The sequence below is a fragment of the Paroedura picta genome, chromosome 11 (genome assembly GCF_049243985.1).
Source record: "Paroedura picta isolate Pp20150507F chromosome 11, Ppicta_v3.0, whole genome shotgun sequence".
Lineage (NCBI taxonomy): Eukaryota > Metazoa > Chordata > Lepidosauria > Squamata > Gekkonidae > Paroedura > Paroedura picta.
In genome coordinates, this window is record NC_135379.1 from 36,175,175 (window position 1) to 36,189,199 (window position 14,025).

Sequence of the window (14,025 nt, forward strand, 5' to 3'; positions counted from 1 at the left end):
GACGACGTTTCTCCATTGTTGGTATATCTTACTGCATAATGCAACCTGTGGTGGGAGGGGGCTCACATCTGGTTTTGCTCTCTCATTATGCAGCTCTGTGCTATATAAAAGATCAGCCAAGAGATGTCATTTCAGGTTTGTGCAGCAAATGTGCAATACCAGACCAGCTGTCTATATGATTTCTTCTCTGACAGAGGTGAGAAGACATTGCGGGCTCATGTTCCGAGGCAGCTCCTAACAAGCTGTGTATAGAAATCTCACTCCCTTAAATATCACCGAATGCAGGCAGAGTGTGCGGCTAATGGCGTGCCTCAGTAATTACAAAGAAAAACCTCTGCACAGAGCATGCTGCTCTTTAAATAAGGGAAATGGCCCTCCCTCCTCTAAGAATGCTCTCTACAATAATAGCCAGTCGACTACTGAGTCTTTCTGGGCCCACCAACCTTGGTGCCAATAAGTCCATATGTAACTGGGCTCAAAGAGATGAACCGTTCTTGATAAAGTTAAGACAGTTTAAGGTGTCCCTCAAGGAGGATAGAAGCCAGCTTCAAGGGATGTTCCATCATGAAGCCACGATAGGATTGCCTGGTCCTTCTTGGCCACCGGTGGAACATGGAAGGAGGTTGCCAGCTCCAGGTTGGGAAACTCCTGGAGATTTGGGGATGGAGCCAAGGGAGGACAAGGACCCCAGTGGCGAAACCAAGCCTTAAGGCCCACCCTTCCAAGCATCCATTTTCTTCAGTGGGAATGAACTTGCAACAAGGAGATTATTTGATCCCCTGGGTTCTACCTAGAGGCTGGCATCCCAGCTTTCTCATTACATTAGCACTTACCCCCAGGAGAGCCTTACATCACCTCCAACTGGCTGCGGATCCAGGGATTGTCAGTGTTGTTCTGTTAATAATACTGTTCGGGCTGTCATGTTATGTTGCAACTATGTTATACGACCTTGTGCTATGACGGTTATTGCATTGTTATAATATTCCACGTAAGCATTCAGCAACATTCAATGTAAACCGCCCAGAGCCGTATTGAAGGGCAGTATAGAAATCTAAATAAAATGAAATAAATAAATAACTTTTGGACACATAAGATTAGGATGAGCTAAAGTGACCAGATTGTCCCACTTTTGGAGGGACATCTGGGGCTACCTGGCAAATTGTACTTATGTTGCAAGTAAAAATATATATATTACATTACTATTTTTGCGTTCTATGCATTCTATGAAAAATTTTGTTGCTCCATATAGACCAAATTTTTAATCAAGAACCCCCTTGGTCAATGGTGTCCTGCTTTACCAATGTTAAAATCTGTTAAAATCCCGATAATCATTAGGCCCTGGCCCCAACCTGGTGGAATTTGCTCCCGGAATAGCTGAGGGCCCTGACAGAGCCATCTGGGTTCTGCAGGGCCTGCAAAACGGAGCTCTTCTGCCAGGCATTTGGTTGAGTCCGGGGGAGTGACCAGAGTTTTCAACTGGTGGATCCCACCCCATTTATGCTACTAGGATAGTAGGTTTTACTATCAGTGCCCCTGTGGTTTATTTTACCTAGGACCACCTGTGCTAGGCCTAAGGCTAGAACAACAGAGTTGAGTTTAAGAAATTATGCCGCCATCTATTGTAACTGTTGTGGTAATTGTTATTGTAGTTTTTAAGGATTTTACCATGTTTTTGTTGTGAACTGCCATGAGACGGCTATGTTGAGAGTGGTAGCATACAAGTAGAATAAACAAACAAACAATAAATAGGCATACTTTATACATACCCCTGAGTAGCTGTCTACAACTGTGGAATTAATATTCTTATACTTATTATTATTATATGTTGTTGTTAGGTGCGAAGTCGTGTCCAGCCCATAGTGAATCCATGGACAATGATCCTCCAGGACTTCCTGTCCTCTACCATTCCCCAGAGTCCATTTAAGCTCGCTCCGACTGCTTCAGCGACTCCATCCAGCCACCTCATTCTCTGTCGTCCCCTTCTTCTTTTGCCCTCAATCGCTCCCAGCATTAGGCTCTTTTAGGGACAGCAGAATTTTTCATGCATGTAGAGAATTACAATTGTAGAGAAAAAAAGTTTGAAGCTGAATGTGCATGGAAGAAGAACTGGGGGTTTTTTTGTACCCCACTTTTTACTACTCGAAGGAGTCTCAAAGTGGCTTACAATTGCCTACCTTTCCTCTCCCCATGACAGCTACCCTGTGAGGTAGGTGACGCTGAGAGAGCGCTGAGAGAACTGTGACTGGCTCAAGGTCTCTCAGCTGGTTGAGTGAGGAGAATCAAGCCTGGTTCTCCAGATTAGAGACTGCCGCTCTTGACCACTAGAGTAAGCAGGAAATAGGCTTTCTTAAGTGTTTTGAATAGTCACCACTCAGCTGTGAGATGGCAAGAAAGGTAATTCTTGGAGGAGTGTGTGTGTTCATATCCAGTATGAGAAACAGGTGGACCTTTAAGCAGCTACCCATACACACCCAGCACCTCGATGCAATGGAATTGTGGTTTGTGGGCAGCTCATAACAATTCATGTATTTATTTACCATCATCATACATAAGACCTTGCAGGCCAGCAGCAGGCATGGCAAGAAGGACATTCTTGCCTTTTCTTTGTCATTTTAAGCCTTGTTGCCATGCTGCAGTAGCAGCTATCTGTGTGCTCTCTTTGATCCTCAGCTTACCTTTGCTTCTCACATTCTGTCTCTCTGTAAATCTGCTTATTAACACTTCTTCTATATTGCCCTATCTTCAACACTGTCTCAGTCACACTTCTGCTGAAAGTCTTATTTGCACTTTTGTCTTCTCCAGACTTGATTATTGTAATTTTCTGTCTCTACAAACCTGTCTTAGGAGTTTGTTCTCGTAAAAACCTAGGGATGTGATCCTACCATGGCAAATGTTCACATCAATATCTCACCTTCAAGGCAAAGGATCTCAGAGTGGCTGCAGAAAATGTACAGATATCACTTTGGGGACCAAAGGGCATAAAAACTAGAAAGGTGACCAATCATTTGTAAGCAGTGGAGTTATTCTATTAACAGGAATGATGGAAGCTTTAAGATTCAAATGTTCTGAAAAAATGCAGTGAATTGGCTTGTGACTTGGATAGCCAGTTTCTTTTTCTAGTGAGATGTCCATATTTTTGAGAGCTAGTATAATATTTGTATACATAAAATAGCCTTCTTTCTGGCCTCTTCAAGCCTACAAAGAGGTAAGCAATAAACAGGCAATGTCAAACAACATTAAAGCAAAACCATATTGACAATAAAAGCAAATGGAAATAAACCAGTGGTTCTCAACCTTGGGGTCGCGACCCCAATTGGGATTGCCTGGCCCTTTCCGCGGGGTCACCAGGTTGGTGGCTGCTGTGGAGGTGGGCGGAAGCAGGTGGTGGCAGTGGCAGTGGTGAGCGGCAGTAGCAGGCAGCGATGCGGCAGCAGAGCCATGGGCCGCAACGCTGGTGCCGTGTGCCGACAGGCGATGCGGCTGGAGCAGCTGCTTGCGGGAGAAGGTCTCTGTGTAGTGGGGCTCTGGGAATGAGTAGGCGGCGGTGACGGAGCGAGACTGGCTGCCCCTTGCGGTGGGAGGCACGGAGAGCTCTGCTGTAGTGCTGGAAGGCTGGTGCGGCACGGGGCCACCGAGGCAGAGAAGGCCATTCTTGAAATGCACCAGCTTTTGGTGAGCGTGCCAGAGAAGGACGAACCACCACTGCCCGAGTACTCCTGTGGGGGCTTCTGCTGGCACCCACCCACCTCCTGAGAGCCTAACAAGGGTGCCTCACTTGGGCCTCCACATGCGCATGCACGCAGGCGTACGCTGTGTGCACCCACCATTGGGGTCGTGGCGTTATGATGATTGAGCACCACTGAATTAAACAGATCAGAAATACCAGCAATCTATCCTAAGTCTAGGAATTTTTAGGCAAGAAATGAGTGAGAGAGCCACATGATTTTTAGTTTACCTCTAAGTTCATGTAATGTTTATAGTGGAATAATAAATGACATATGAGAAGAACAGAGGGACACAATTCTGTCCACTCACTCAAACCATCATGTTCACCTGTTCATGCAGAGGTTGACTGGACCTCTGCATGTTTGCCTGGGGAAAAAGGTTTCCTTGAAGTCTTTAAAGAAAGTTGGTCCCGGAGAAGGTTTTGTAATGTTAAGTAAGTCAAATTGAAGAAAATATTATGATGTAGAAGATTATTCTATTTAAGGCAGAAGGAAAGTCCAAGAATGATACTAGGAGGAATGGAAGATAATTAGTATGCCAATTGTGTTGCATATATTCCATTGACTTGCTTAATATTCCACAAGCCTTTTATAGGGTTTCTAGGTCTTGCCTGCCTTAGAAAACTCCTCCTTTTCAACGAGATTCAACCAGCTCAGTTTGGCTCACCATCTCATCCTGGCCCCTGGCCCCTTCACCTCTGCTCCTGCTTTTAACCTTCCGGTTTGCTTGGCCTTCCATCATAACTTGATAAACACTTAGCTTCTGGACACCTGGCCATTATTAATTAGCTTCTTTTGTTTGCTGTTTCTTCTCACCCCATTCATGATCTTCCAAGGAACACCAGGGTTGTGACACAGGAGCAGGCAGTGGAAAACCACCTCCAAGCATCTCTTGCTTGGCTGCCAGTCAAACTTAGGGTCTCCTGGCTACATAACATCCATGCCATACATTGGCAAATGACACTGTTTTGGGGCAGTGCTCAATCCAGTGGAATGTTGTTAGCACGTGACAGGATGCTGACGTTGTCTGCAGCTGCATTTGCTACCACTGAACCACTGGAACAACTGCTGCATACACTTAAGGGATCTCACTTCACCCGTTACAGTTCAGTGTTAAATTAGAATTAATTAGTGCTGTAAGATCTGGCAGTTCTGTGACTCCCAGAAGAACTGTTAACAAATAGCATAGAGAGTTCCAGTAGGATGCCTTCCTGCTTGTATTTTCATACTGCTGCTGCATCTGTGTATAAAGTAACTGCACTTATTACGGTACTTCCACGGTTATCCTCTTACTTCATTGTATGGCGAACAGCTTTCTTCTGATGCTTCTATCATAAACAAAGTTAATTTTACCCATCACAATGAGCCATCAGACTGTGAGAGAAGAAGGCAAACCCTGGCAGAATCCACTATTTCATTCCAGCATGACAAAAATAATCAAATTATGTAACGTGAGTTGTAAAAAATACGAGGAAGAAAACTTAAATGTATGGTACTGGTTTTCCACACAGGAAAATCCAGCTGCAAAAGCACATTGGAAGCACATTATCCAGTGTGTGTGTCTATTTAACTTTCTAACACACAGCTTTATATTTCCTTTCTTGGCTGGTAGTTTTCTTCCCAGTCCATACTGAGGCATTGCTTCTTTGTTTATTTGGAGCCACCAACAGATCAGTTGATAACAGGCATGAATCAGCATTTTTTCATGGTATGGAAATAAATGTTAGTTGATCTCTGGAGACTGATGGTGCAATCCTAAACAAAGATGGAAGTCCTTTGGCTGGGAAGGAAGGGACCATGGGAGGAAGTGTGTCTGCCCACCCTGGATTGTGTGCAGCTTCCAATGACTCACTCTGCCAGGAACCTAGGCATGGTCCTGTATGCTTCCCTTACAATGGAAGCCCAGGTCACAAAAGTAGCACGACTGGCATTTTACTACCTCTGCCAAGCCAAGTTACTAGGGCCCTACCTGGACCCAGAGCACCTAGCGACAGTGATCCATGCGATTGTCACCTCTAGACTAGACTTCTGCAACTCACTCTACATAAGCCTACCCTTATCCTTGATCCAGAAACTACAACTCGTGCAGAACATCGCAGCCAGGATGATGTGTGAAACCTACAGAGATATTTTCAGTACGGATTCCATTCGAATTAAAAACAAACAAGCAAAGGACCCACAAGAACTTGCCAGGGGCATCTTGTTTTAGAAGAAGAAAAAGAAGAGTTGGTTTTTATAGTCTGCTTTTCACTTCCAGATGGAATCTCAAAGCAGCTTACAATTTCCTTCCCTTCCTTTCCCCACAACAGACACCCTGTGAGGCAGGTGAGGCTAAGAGAGCTCTCACAGGACTCCTCAGTTAGAACAGCTCTATCAGTGGTGTGACAAGCCCCAGGTCACCCAGCTGGCTGCATGTGAAGTGGAGCCCACCAAATGTGCTATACATCTCTGAAGTAGTCATGCCTATGAGCTTTTGTCATGAGAATTTGAATCTCAAGGTGATCAAAATGGAATATTTCCTAAAAGCGGCAGTCTGCCTTTCTGATGTACAGTGCTTTTATGAAATTCTTGCAAACATCCTGTCCAAACATAGGATTTTTTGTACCCAGGCATGGGATAGCCAGATGTTTTTCCACGATACATATAAATACTATGAGAAAATTCTAGGAGACAACAAGCAGGTTTGCCACATTTTCCCCCTTCTGCCTTTGTTGCTGTTAGACAAGCAAGGAATGTAGTTGGTGAAGCTGTTCCCATTACTGCATCTCCGTGGTGAGAAAAGCTTCACTACAATTCCTGCTCCTCTCACAGTCCAGTCAAAAAAGCAAAAAAACAAAAGACCTGAGAGATAATTGCTGAATACGGTATAATCTAAATGCACAACCCATTTAGTATTGTCACCTACTAGTAGGGTTGAAAACTGCCTCTATTAAATTCCTGTCCCTTTCACAAAGGCTTAGTGGGATGCTGTCAACCAGGTGAAGTTATTTACCTGCAAGTTATAAAAAGCTTCAGCTGCTCATTTCTACATATTAAGTCTCTGTCAAAGGGCCCAGGCTCCAGCCTGGAAGGCTCAAGATGATCAGATCTCACCAAATCTCAGAACCTAAGCCAGGTCACCCCTGGGTAGGAGTTGGATGGGAGACCACCAAGGAATACCAGGATTGTGAGGGGGAGTCAGACAATGGCAAACCACCTCTGAATGTGTCTTGCCTTGGAAACACTATGAAGTCACCATCAGTTAGCTATGACTTGATCACTTTTTCCACCACCAAATGGACAGGGCTTTATTTACAGATGTCAACGTCCAGGTGGGACCTAGAGATCCATTGGCATTATAGCTCACCTTCATGCAACAGTTTCCCAGGAGAAAATGGCCACATTATACCCTACTGAATTATTATACCCCAATGGCCTCATTATACCCCCCCAAAAAACCCTGCCCTTTGCAGGTTCGACTCCCAAGTCTCCAGGTTTTTACCAACTTGTAATTGGCTTCCCTAATTTTTCTCCAAGCCTATTGGCAACACTGCCAGTTAGGCTGCCCAAGCAGGCCCACCAGAAAATAAAAAGTTGCCCTAAGGACCTACATTGCAACAGACTGTACATGCTGATCTTACAGAAATGAAATAGTTAATTACTGGGGTTGCAGACAATATAGAAGCAAGGCAAGCTACAGAAGCAGCATGGGTCAACTGGGACAAACGTATAAACAACACAGAGATTTGAACTGCTCTTAAATGAAATGTTCAACCTGTGCTATTGTGATTGAAGGTTTCAGTGGCTGTGAGCGTGGTAGGTGGCAGAAAGCAGAGGCTGAATGGAGTTTCACAAGGGTGGGCCATAGTTGGCCCTGGAAATTGTGACTCAAACCTTGTTCTGTGGGTACTATTTGCTTTACTCTCAGGAAGCTCTCTGAAGTTGAAGTTGCAGCTTGGTTAAGCGGATGACTCAGATGTGTGAAGATTCATATTTTAGCACTTGGCAATCAGAGGCAGCATTAAACCATTTAAAAATGAACACTGACGAAAAACGCAGAAGTTTGCAAGGTGCTCCAGGCCATGATGAGCTTTAGAAAACTAATTAAAGGCCATGTGTCTTGAATGACTAAAAAATACATTATAAAGGAAGCCTACTAGTTCTTTACAGCTGACATTTCTTTGGAGGTCAAATCATTAGAGGTCAAATCATTTTGGAGCCAAAGCCCTTCCCCAGTTCTTAATGCCAAGCCAGATGGTTCCAAGGTCAAGGCTACCTCTTCTGCACCTACTACAACCACTGAAATTGGAGGCAGCTTTTCTGAGATCTACAGTAGCCCTGCTGGTGGATCTTCTGATGGCACCTGGGTTTTTGGACCAGATGGGCCATTGGCCCAATTCAACATGGGTTCTCTTAAGTTCTTATTGTCATGTCATGAAAGACAGCTGAGTGTAGTCATTAAAGTATCAGATTAGGACAGAGGTGGCCAAATTGTGTCTCCCCAGATGTCTATGGACTACAATTCCCAGGAGCACCTGCCAGCTCTGGCAGGGGCACATGGGAATTATAGTCCATGAACATCTGGAGAGACACAGTTTGGCTACTCCTGGACTAGGATCTAGGAAACTCAGGCTGGTACCATGGAACTTAGCTGGGCAACCTTGGGCCATACCCTCAGCCTAGCCTACCTCATAGGGTTATTGTGTAGATAAAACAGGAGAGGAGAACAACATAAGCCATTTGGGGACCCCACTGGGGAGAAAGGCAGGATATAAATAAAGTAACTAAAATAAATATCATGTCAAAACCTGTATACATACATCTGGAGAGCATTAATGTTTTCTGTGCCACCCCCAAGAGGCACCAGGTATTTTCAGACTATCTTTTTTTCCTCCCAATATATATTAAAATGATGCTGTTAAAACACCTCCAATCTCATCCAATACCACAATATCGCACTAGTGTGCTGACTCATTTAAAACTGCTAAAGCAAAACCCGTCCAATACCTTTGATTAGGACTACTCCCAATCATTTTTTGAACCTGTCCATAGAGTTTTCATGGCAAAGATACTGGAGTGGTTTGCCATTTCCTTCTCCAGAAGAGCGTAATGCTGGGAGCGATTGAGGGCAAAAGAAGAAGGGGATGACAGAGAATGAGGTGGCTGGATGGAGTCACTGAAGCAGTCGGTGCAAACTTAAATGGACTCCGGGGAATGGTAGAGGACAGGAAGGCCTGGAGGATCATTGTCCATGGGGTCGCGATGGGTCGGACACAACTTCGCACCTAACAACAACAACAACTCCCAATCATTCAAAGTATGGCACAAATGTTTAAACGATTTCAGCATCCTTCAATATGAATTTCAACAGAAGTTGTCTGTTCTATGTAATTCCCCCTCACGCGTATACAAAAAACAATGGGCCAAGTGGTAGGTTTCCGAATTGGCAGACATTTAAGTGACTCCGGGGTACGTACGTGTGTGTGAGAGAGAGATCTTTGGTGTCATAAAAGCTGTTCAGTCAGATTTTGCATAGAAAAATATGCATCTGTAAACATGTCAGTTACAGAAAAAACATCAGTATGTATAAATTCACCTACCATGAGTACTTCAGCTATAGGGGTAGTATAGTTCATTCCAAAAGAATAAAATCAGCTTTTTCTAAACTTAGACTTAGTGCATCAATACAAATTCATGCAACAAAAAAAATCGACTAATTCAGATGCTTGGTGCAGAAATGGATTTTAAAAAATACTCTTTGCTCCACATGGCTATTTCAGACCATTATATCCCTGTCATTTGGCTTGCTACTCCAGGTTTTAAACATGAGCCACTTACTTGCCTACTTTACCTTTCTTAATGAGTCTGAAGACAGATTACAAAATTTAAAAACAATGCAGTATGTACAATATGACACGCGATAAAGAGACGTAATAAAGCTGGAGAGCCAGTTTGGTGTAGTGGTTAGGAGTGCAGACTTCTAATCTGGCATGCCGGGTTCGATTCTGCGCTCCCCCACATGCTGCCAGCTGGGTGACCTTGGGCTCGCCACGGCACTGATAAAGCTGTTCTGACGGAGTAGTGATATCAGGGCTCTCTCAGCCTCACCCACCCCACAGTGTGTCTGTTGTGGGGAGAGGAATGGGAAGGCGACTGTAAGCCGCTTTGAGCCGCCTTTGGGTAGGGAAAAGCGGCATATAAGAACCAACTCTTCTTTTTCTTCTGGATTTCAAAATTAGAAGCCAAACAGAAAAAAATGAGAAAGTATGACGTATTATGAGATGTGACAAATTATAAAGAATGCATCACAAAGAACTAGCAAGAACAAGATAGTGCGTGCAATACTCATTTCTTCATTTACTTCATTTATACACCACCCTCCTCTGCAAAGAGGACCCAAGGTGACTTATATCCTTCTCCTCCCTTCCATTTTATCCTCACAACAACCCAGTGAGATAACTTAGGCTGAGAAAGAGTGACTGGCCCAGGGTCACCCAGCCAGTTTCCATGGCAGAAGGACGGTTCAAACCTTCCCAGACCCAGTCTAACCATTACATCACATTCTAGCACAGCACTATTCCCTTTATTAAAATGCCCTCCAAAACAACCCAGTTTTGCACAGTCTGTGGAACAACAGATGCACAGGAGCCTTCCCCACCTCCTCCTGCAGATTAGAAACTAGTTCAATGAAGGTAGAAGCTTCTGCATCTCTGCATCAATTTACCATTGGCTAAACGAGCATTGGGTTATTGCTCCTAGTCCTCTGTGACAATTTTAAATCAAAATGGTCATGTGCCACAGAGGAAAAAATGGCAAGCCTTGGCTTTTCCCCTTCATCCCTACTCCATTCCAGCATAGCCCAAGCAAGACCTACTGTCAAGCAATGACTAGAGGACACAGAATGTCAGTTCGACCTCTCAAGTTCTCAAGACTTTCTTGCATCCCCTGGTTCTAGATTTATTCAAGCCCCTGCAGAATATTTGTTTCATTCAGAAACTAAAAAACAAAGGAGGGCTTTCACACTAGCAAGGGGCAATGTTCTACCATCTGCGGTTTTGGAGAGGTTTTGAAGGGGCACTTCAGGAAAGTTCCAGAAATTGAGAGGTGATGCCCGTGTAGGCGGGGGAGTTGGAGTCACTGGAGTGTGTCCTTTTCAAATGCCCACTTTAAACATCACTGCATTCCAGAATTATATTGCCTTTGTTCAAGGAGACATCTGGCATTACTGACCAGGGAAAATCAAGTTCCTTTTATGGGAAAGGAATAGCACTGTATATAAGCAGGCAGCTAAGTTTTGTTCAACAGCCATTAGGCTATGGACATGATATCTGGAAGCAAATCAATGTTACTTTCTGCAGTGATTCTGCAGTGATTCCTGCCCTCTGCTTCATCTGTCAGAAGATCAGGAATGTTAATATTATTTTTTTAAGTTTTATACTACATAGTTTGTATTCGTTTTATCTAAGAATAAATACAGCATTAGTGAAAAGCAGACTATAAAAACCAACTTTTTTCTTCTTCTTCTAAAACGAGATGTCCCCGGCAAGTTCTTGTGGGTCCTTTGCTTGTTTGTTTTTAATTCCAATGGAATCCGTACTGAACATATCTCTGTAGGTGCTTGTTTGGTGTATGCATACACCATAGCAAGTCACAGCTTATGCAAGCCAAGGCTAAGCATCCTAATTGCAAGAAAGCTGCTGCTGTTTGAGGAATGAGCACGGAGGAGGGAAAAGCCCCTGCACAAAATATCTTCCACCACTGGACTGAAAATGAGGAGACACTGCTGGTTCAGTTGGCCCAGGATAAGCCACCGATGTTAGATTTTTTGTAGGATATTGCTGTCCTCAAGGCTAGCAGAGGCTTCTGCACTGCATAGACCATGCCAAGAAGTCTCATTCTCTGACTTTACCTGAAGGTGGAGGCAGTGGGTGACAGGAAAGGAAGCTGATACAGCTTCCTGAACACTAGCAGCAGGCATCCCTACCTAGCTTGAACACCACTGAGTGTGAGGGTGAAATCTCTACTGCTGCTTTGGAAGAGGGACCACCACTTAACTCCCTAAACCAGGGGTGGCCAAACTGTGGCTCATGGAAATTGTAGTCCATGGACATCTGGAGGGCCATAGTTTGGCCACCCCTGCCCTAAATCATTTATATAGCAATGTCTCCTCAAATCTCCTGAAGTGACATTTTAGAGAAGCAAGATGTCAGTGTATCTAATTCTCTGGCTACATCTGTGGAGCTGTGAACAAACAAGACTGATCTTTCTAAAAACCTGAGTTAACCCCCCCCCCCACACACACACACACATTTATGGGTAAATCTGAATACCTTAAAAACAAGCAAATGAAAAACCAGGGGGTTAATCTCCCAAATAATAGAGGCGGCACCTATAGCTTTAAGAAATGAATGGCTTCAGTGCCTATTGCTAAAAAAATTACAGTTGCCAAACGAAGCACTGATTTCTGCAAGAATAAAGCAGGGCCCTTTTCATGGCTACTTGGGCCTTTGCGGGAGAATCAGGACCCTGCTCAGCATTAACTATGCGTGACTTGATACTAGGCAAGTTCCACGAACTCACTCAAGGCTGGCTGCTCGCTACTGTTCAATAGAGCCACCCTCACAAAACCCAGTGTGGTGAAGTGGTTAAGAGCAGCAGCTTCTAATATGGTGAGCCAAGTTTGATTCTCCATTTCTCCACATGCAGCCAGCTGGGTGACCTTGGCCTCATCACAGCCCTGATTAGTGCTGTTTTGACAAAGCAGTCCTGTCAGAGCTCTCTCAGCCTCAACTACCTCATAGAGTGTCTGTTATGGGGAGAGGAAGGGAAGGTGATTGAAAGCCACTTTGAGACTATGTCAGGCAGTGAAAAGCAGGCTATAAAAATCAGCTCTTCTACTATCACATGGTAGGTAGGATACAGCTGTCACAGGGCTGGCCAAGCCCAGGTTGAGGGGAGACCACCAGCCCATAATGGTGCCCATAATGGAAAATAGGGAGAAGCTATAGTGGCCTTCAGGGAAGGGAAAGAGGAAATACTGAGGGAGGGGTAAATAAACTACCCCCCCCCCTTTCAAGTCCTTACAGGTCTTCCCCTTATGTCTTACTAATTCTGGTCTGTTCCCCTAAAACTAAAACCAAAACTAAGAGGGGTGAATGAAATATAATAAAGAAATAAGAAACACTGTGGATGGGTCCACAGAAGTCCTTTACTTTCTGATCTGTACTGTTATTTATTTATTTGTTTGTTTATTACATTTGTATTCCACCCTCCCCTGAGGTTCAGTTGAATTATGACATTGAGGACCATCTTTCTGAAATTAAGCCATGAGCATATTCTGGACATCAATGGAAATAGGAGAGGTAAAGTTATGACAATGGCATAAATGCTTGCTCTTGGATAAAGAGTTGCCAACAGGTCTAAAGAAAAATAGCCTACCTCTTTACTAGAGGCTTAAAAAATGGAAATGGAAATGAGAAGCTGAAGAGTTGCATGGTTTGGAGGTAAATGGCATCACCTGGTAAACAGCATCCCATTAAGCATCTAAAAGAGCCTCTTGTGGTGCAGAGTGGTAAGGCAGCAGACATGCTGTCTGAAGTGTTCTGATCATGAGGCTGGGAGTTCAATCCCAGCAGCCGGCTCAAGGTTGACTCAGCCTTCCATCCTTCCGAGGTTGGTAAAATGAGTACCCAGCTTGCTGGGGGGTAAACGGTAATGACTGGGGAAGGCACTGGCAAACCACCCCGTAGTGAGTCTGCCATGAAAACACTAGAGGGCGTCACCCCAAGGGTCAGACCTGACCTGGTGCTTTCACAGGGGATACCTTTACCTTTACCTTAAGCATCTAATAAAGTGGCAGGCTGGGTTTTGTTACTCCATGTCAGACTTTCTCAACCAGGGTTTTGTGAAACCTTATAGTTTCTTGATGGCTCTGGAAGGCTTTCCTGAGTGGGTGGGAGTTAATTAATTTTAATACATATTTTTAAAAATTGTTAAACATTTATCAAGTGGTATGACCATATATGGTCATGTCAAACTGCGACCCCCTCCCAAAATGGCCAGTGATGGGCCTGGAGGGGGTGGGAAGGGGAGGGACCCCAGGTGGGTGTGTACACAACTATGCTTCCCAACTATATTCTGCACAACCGTGCCACTTCCAGGGTTTCTTGAAGCCTGAAGAATGTTTCAGGGGTTTCTCAATGGTAAAAAAGTTGAGAAAGGCTGCTCTATGTAGTTGGCCATCTGATACTTAGTCATCTAACTACCTGCACTAAAAAAATACAGGTATTCAGCAGCATCTAAAATACCAACACAATTTTAT

General features: G+C 44.2%; 1 protein-coding gene across 1 annotated transcript in view; it reads right to left on the reverse strand.

The window, feature by feature from the left end:
- Positions 1 to 14,025, reverse strand: part of EOMES (eomesodermin) — a 112,725-nt gene that overhangs the window by 53,228 nt on the left and 45,472 nt on the right. The window lies entirely within an intron of this gene.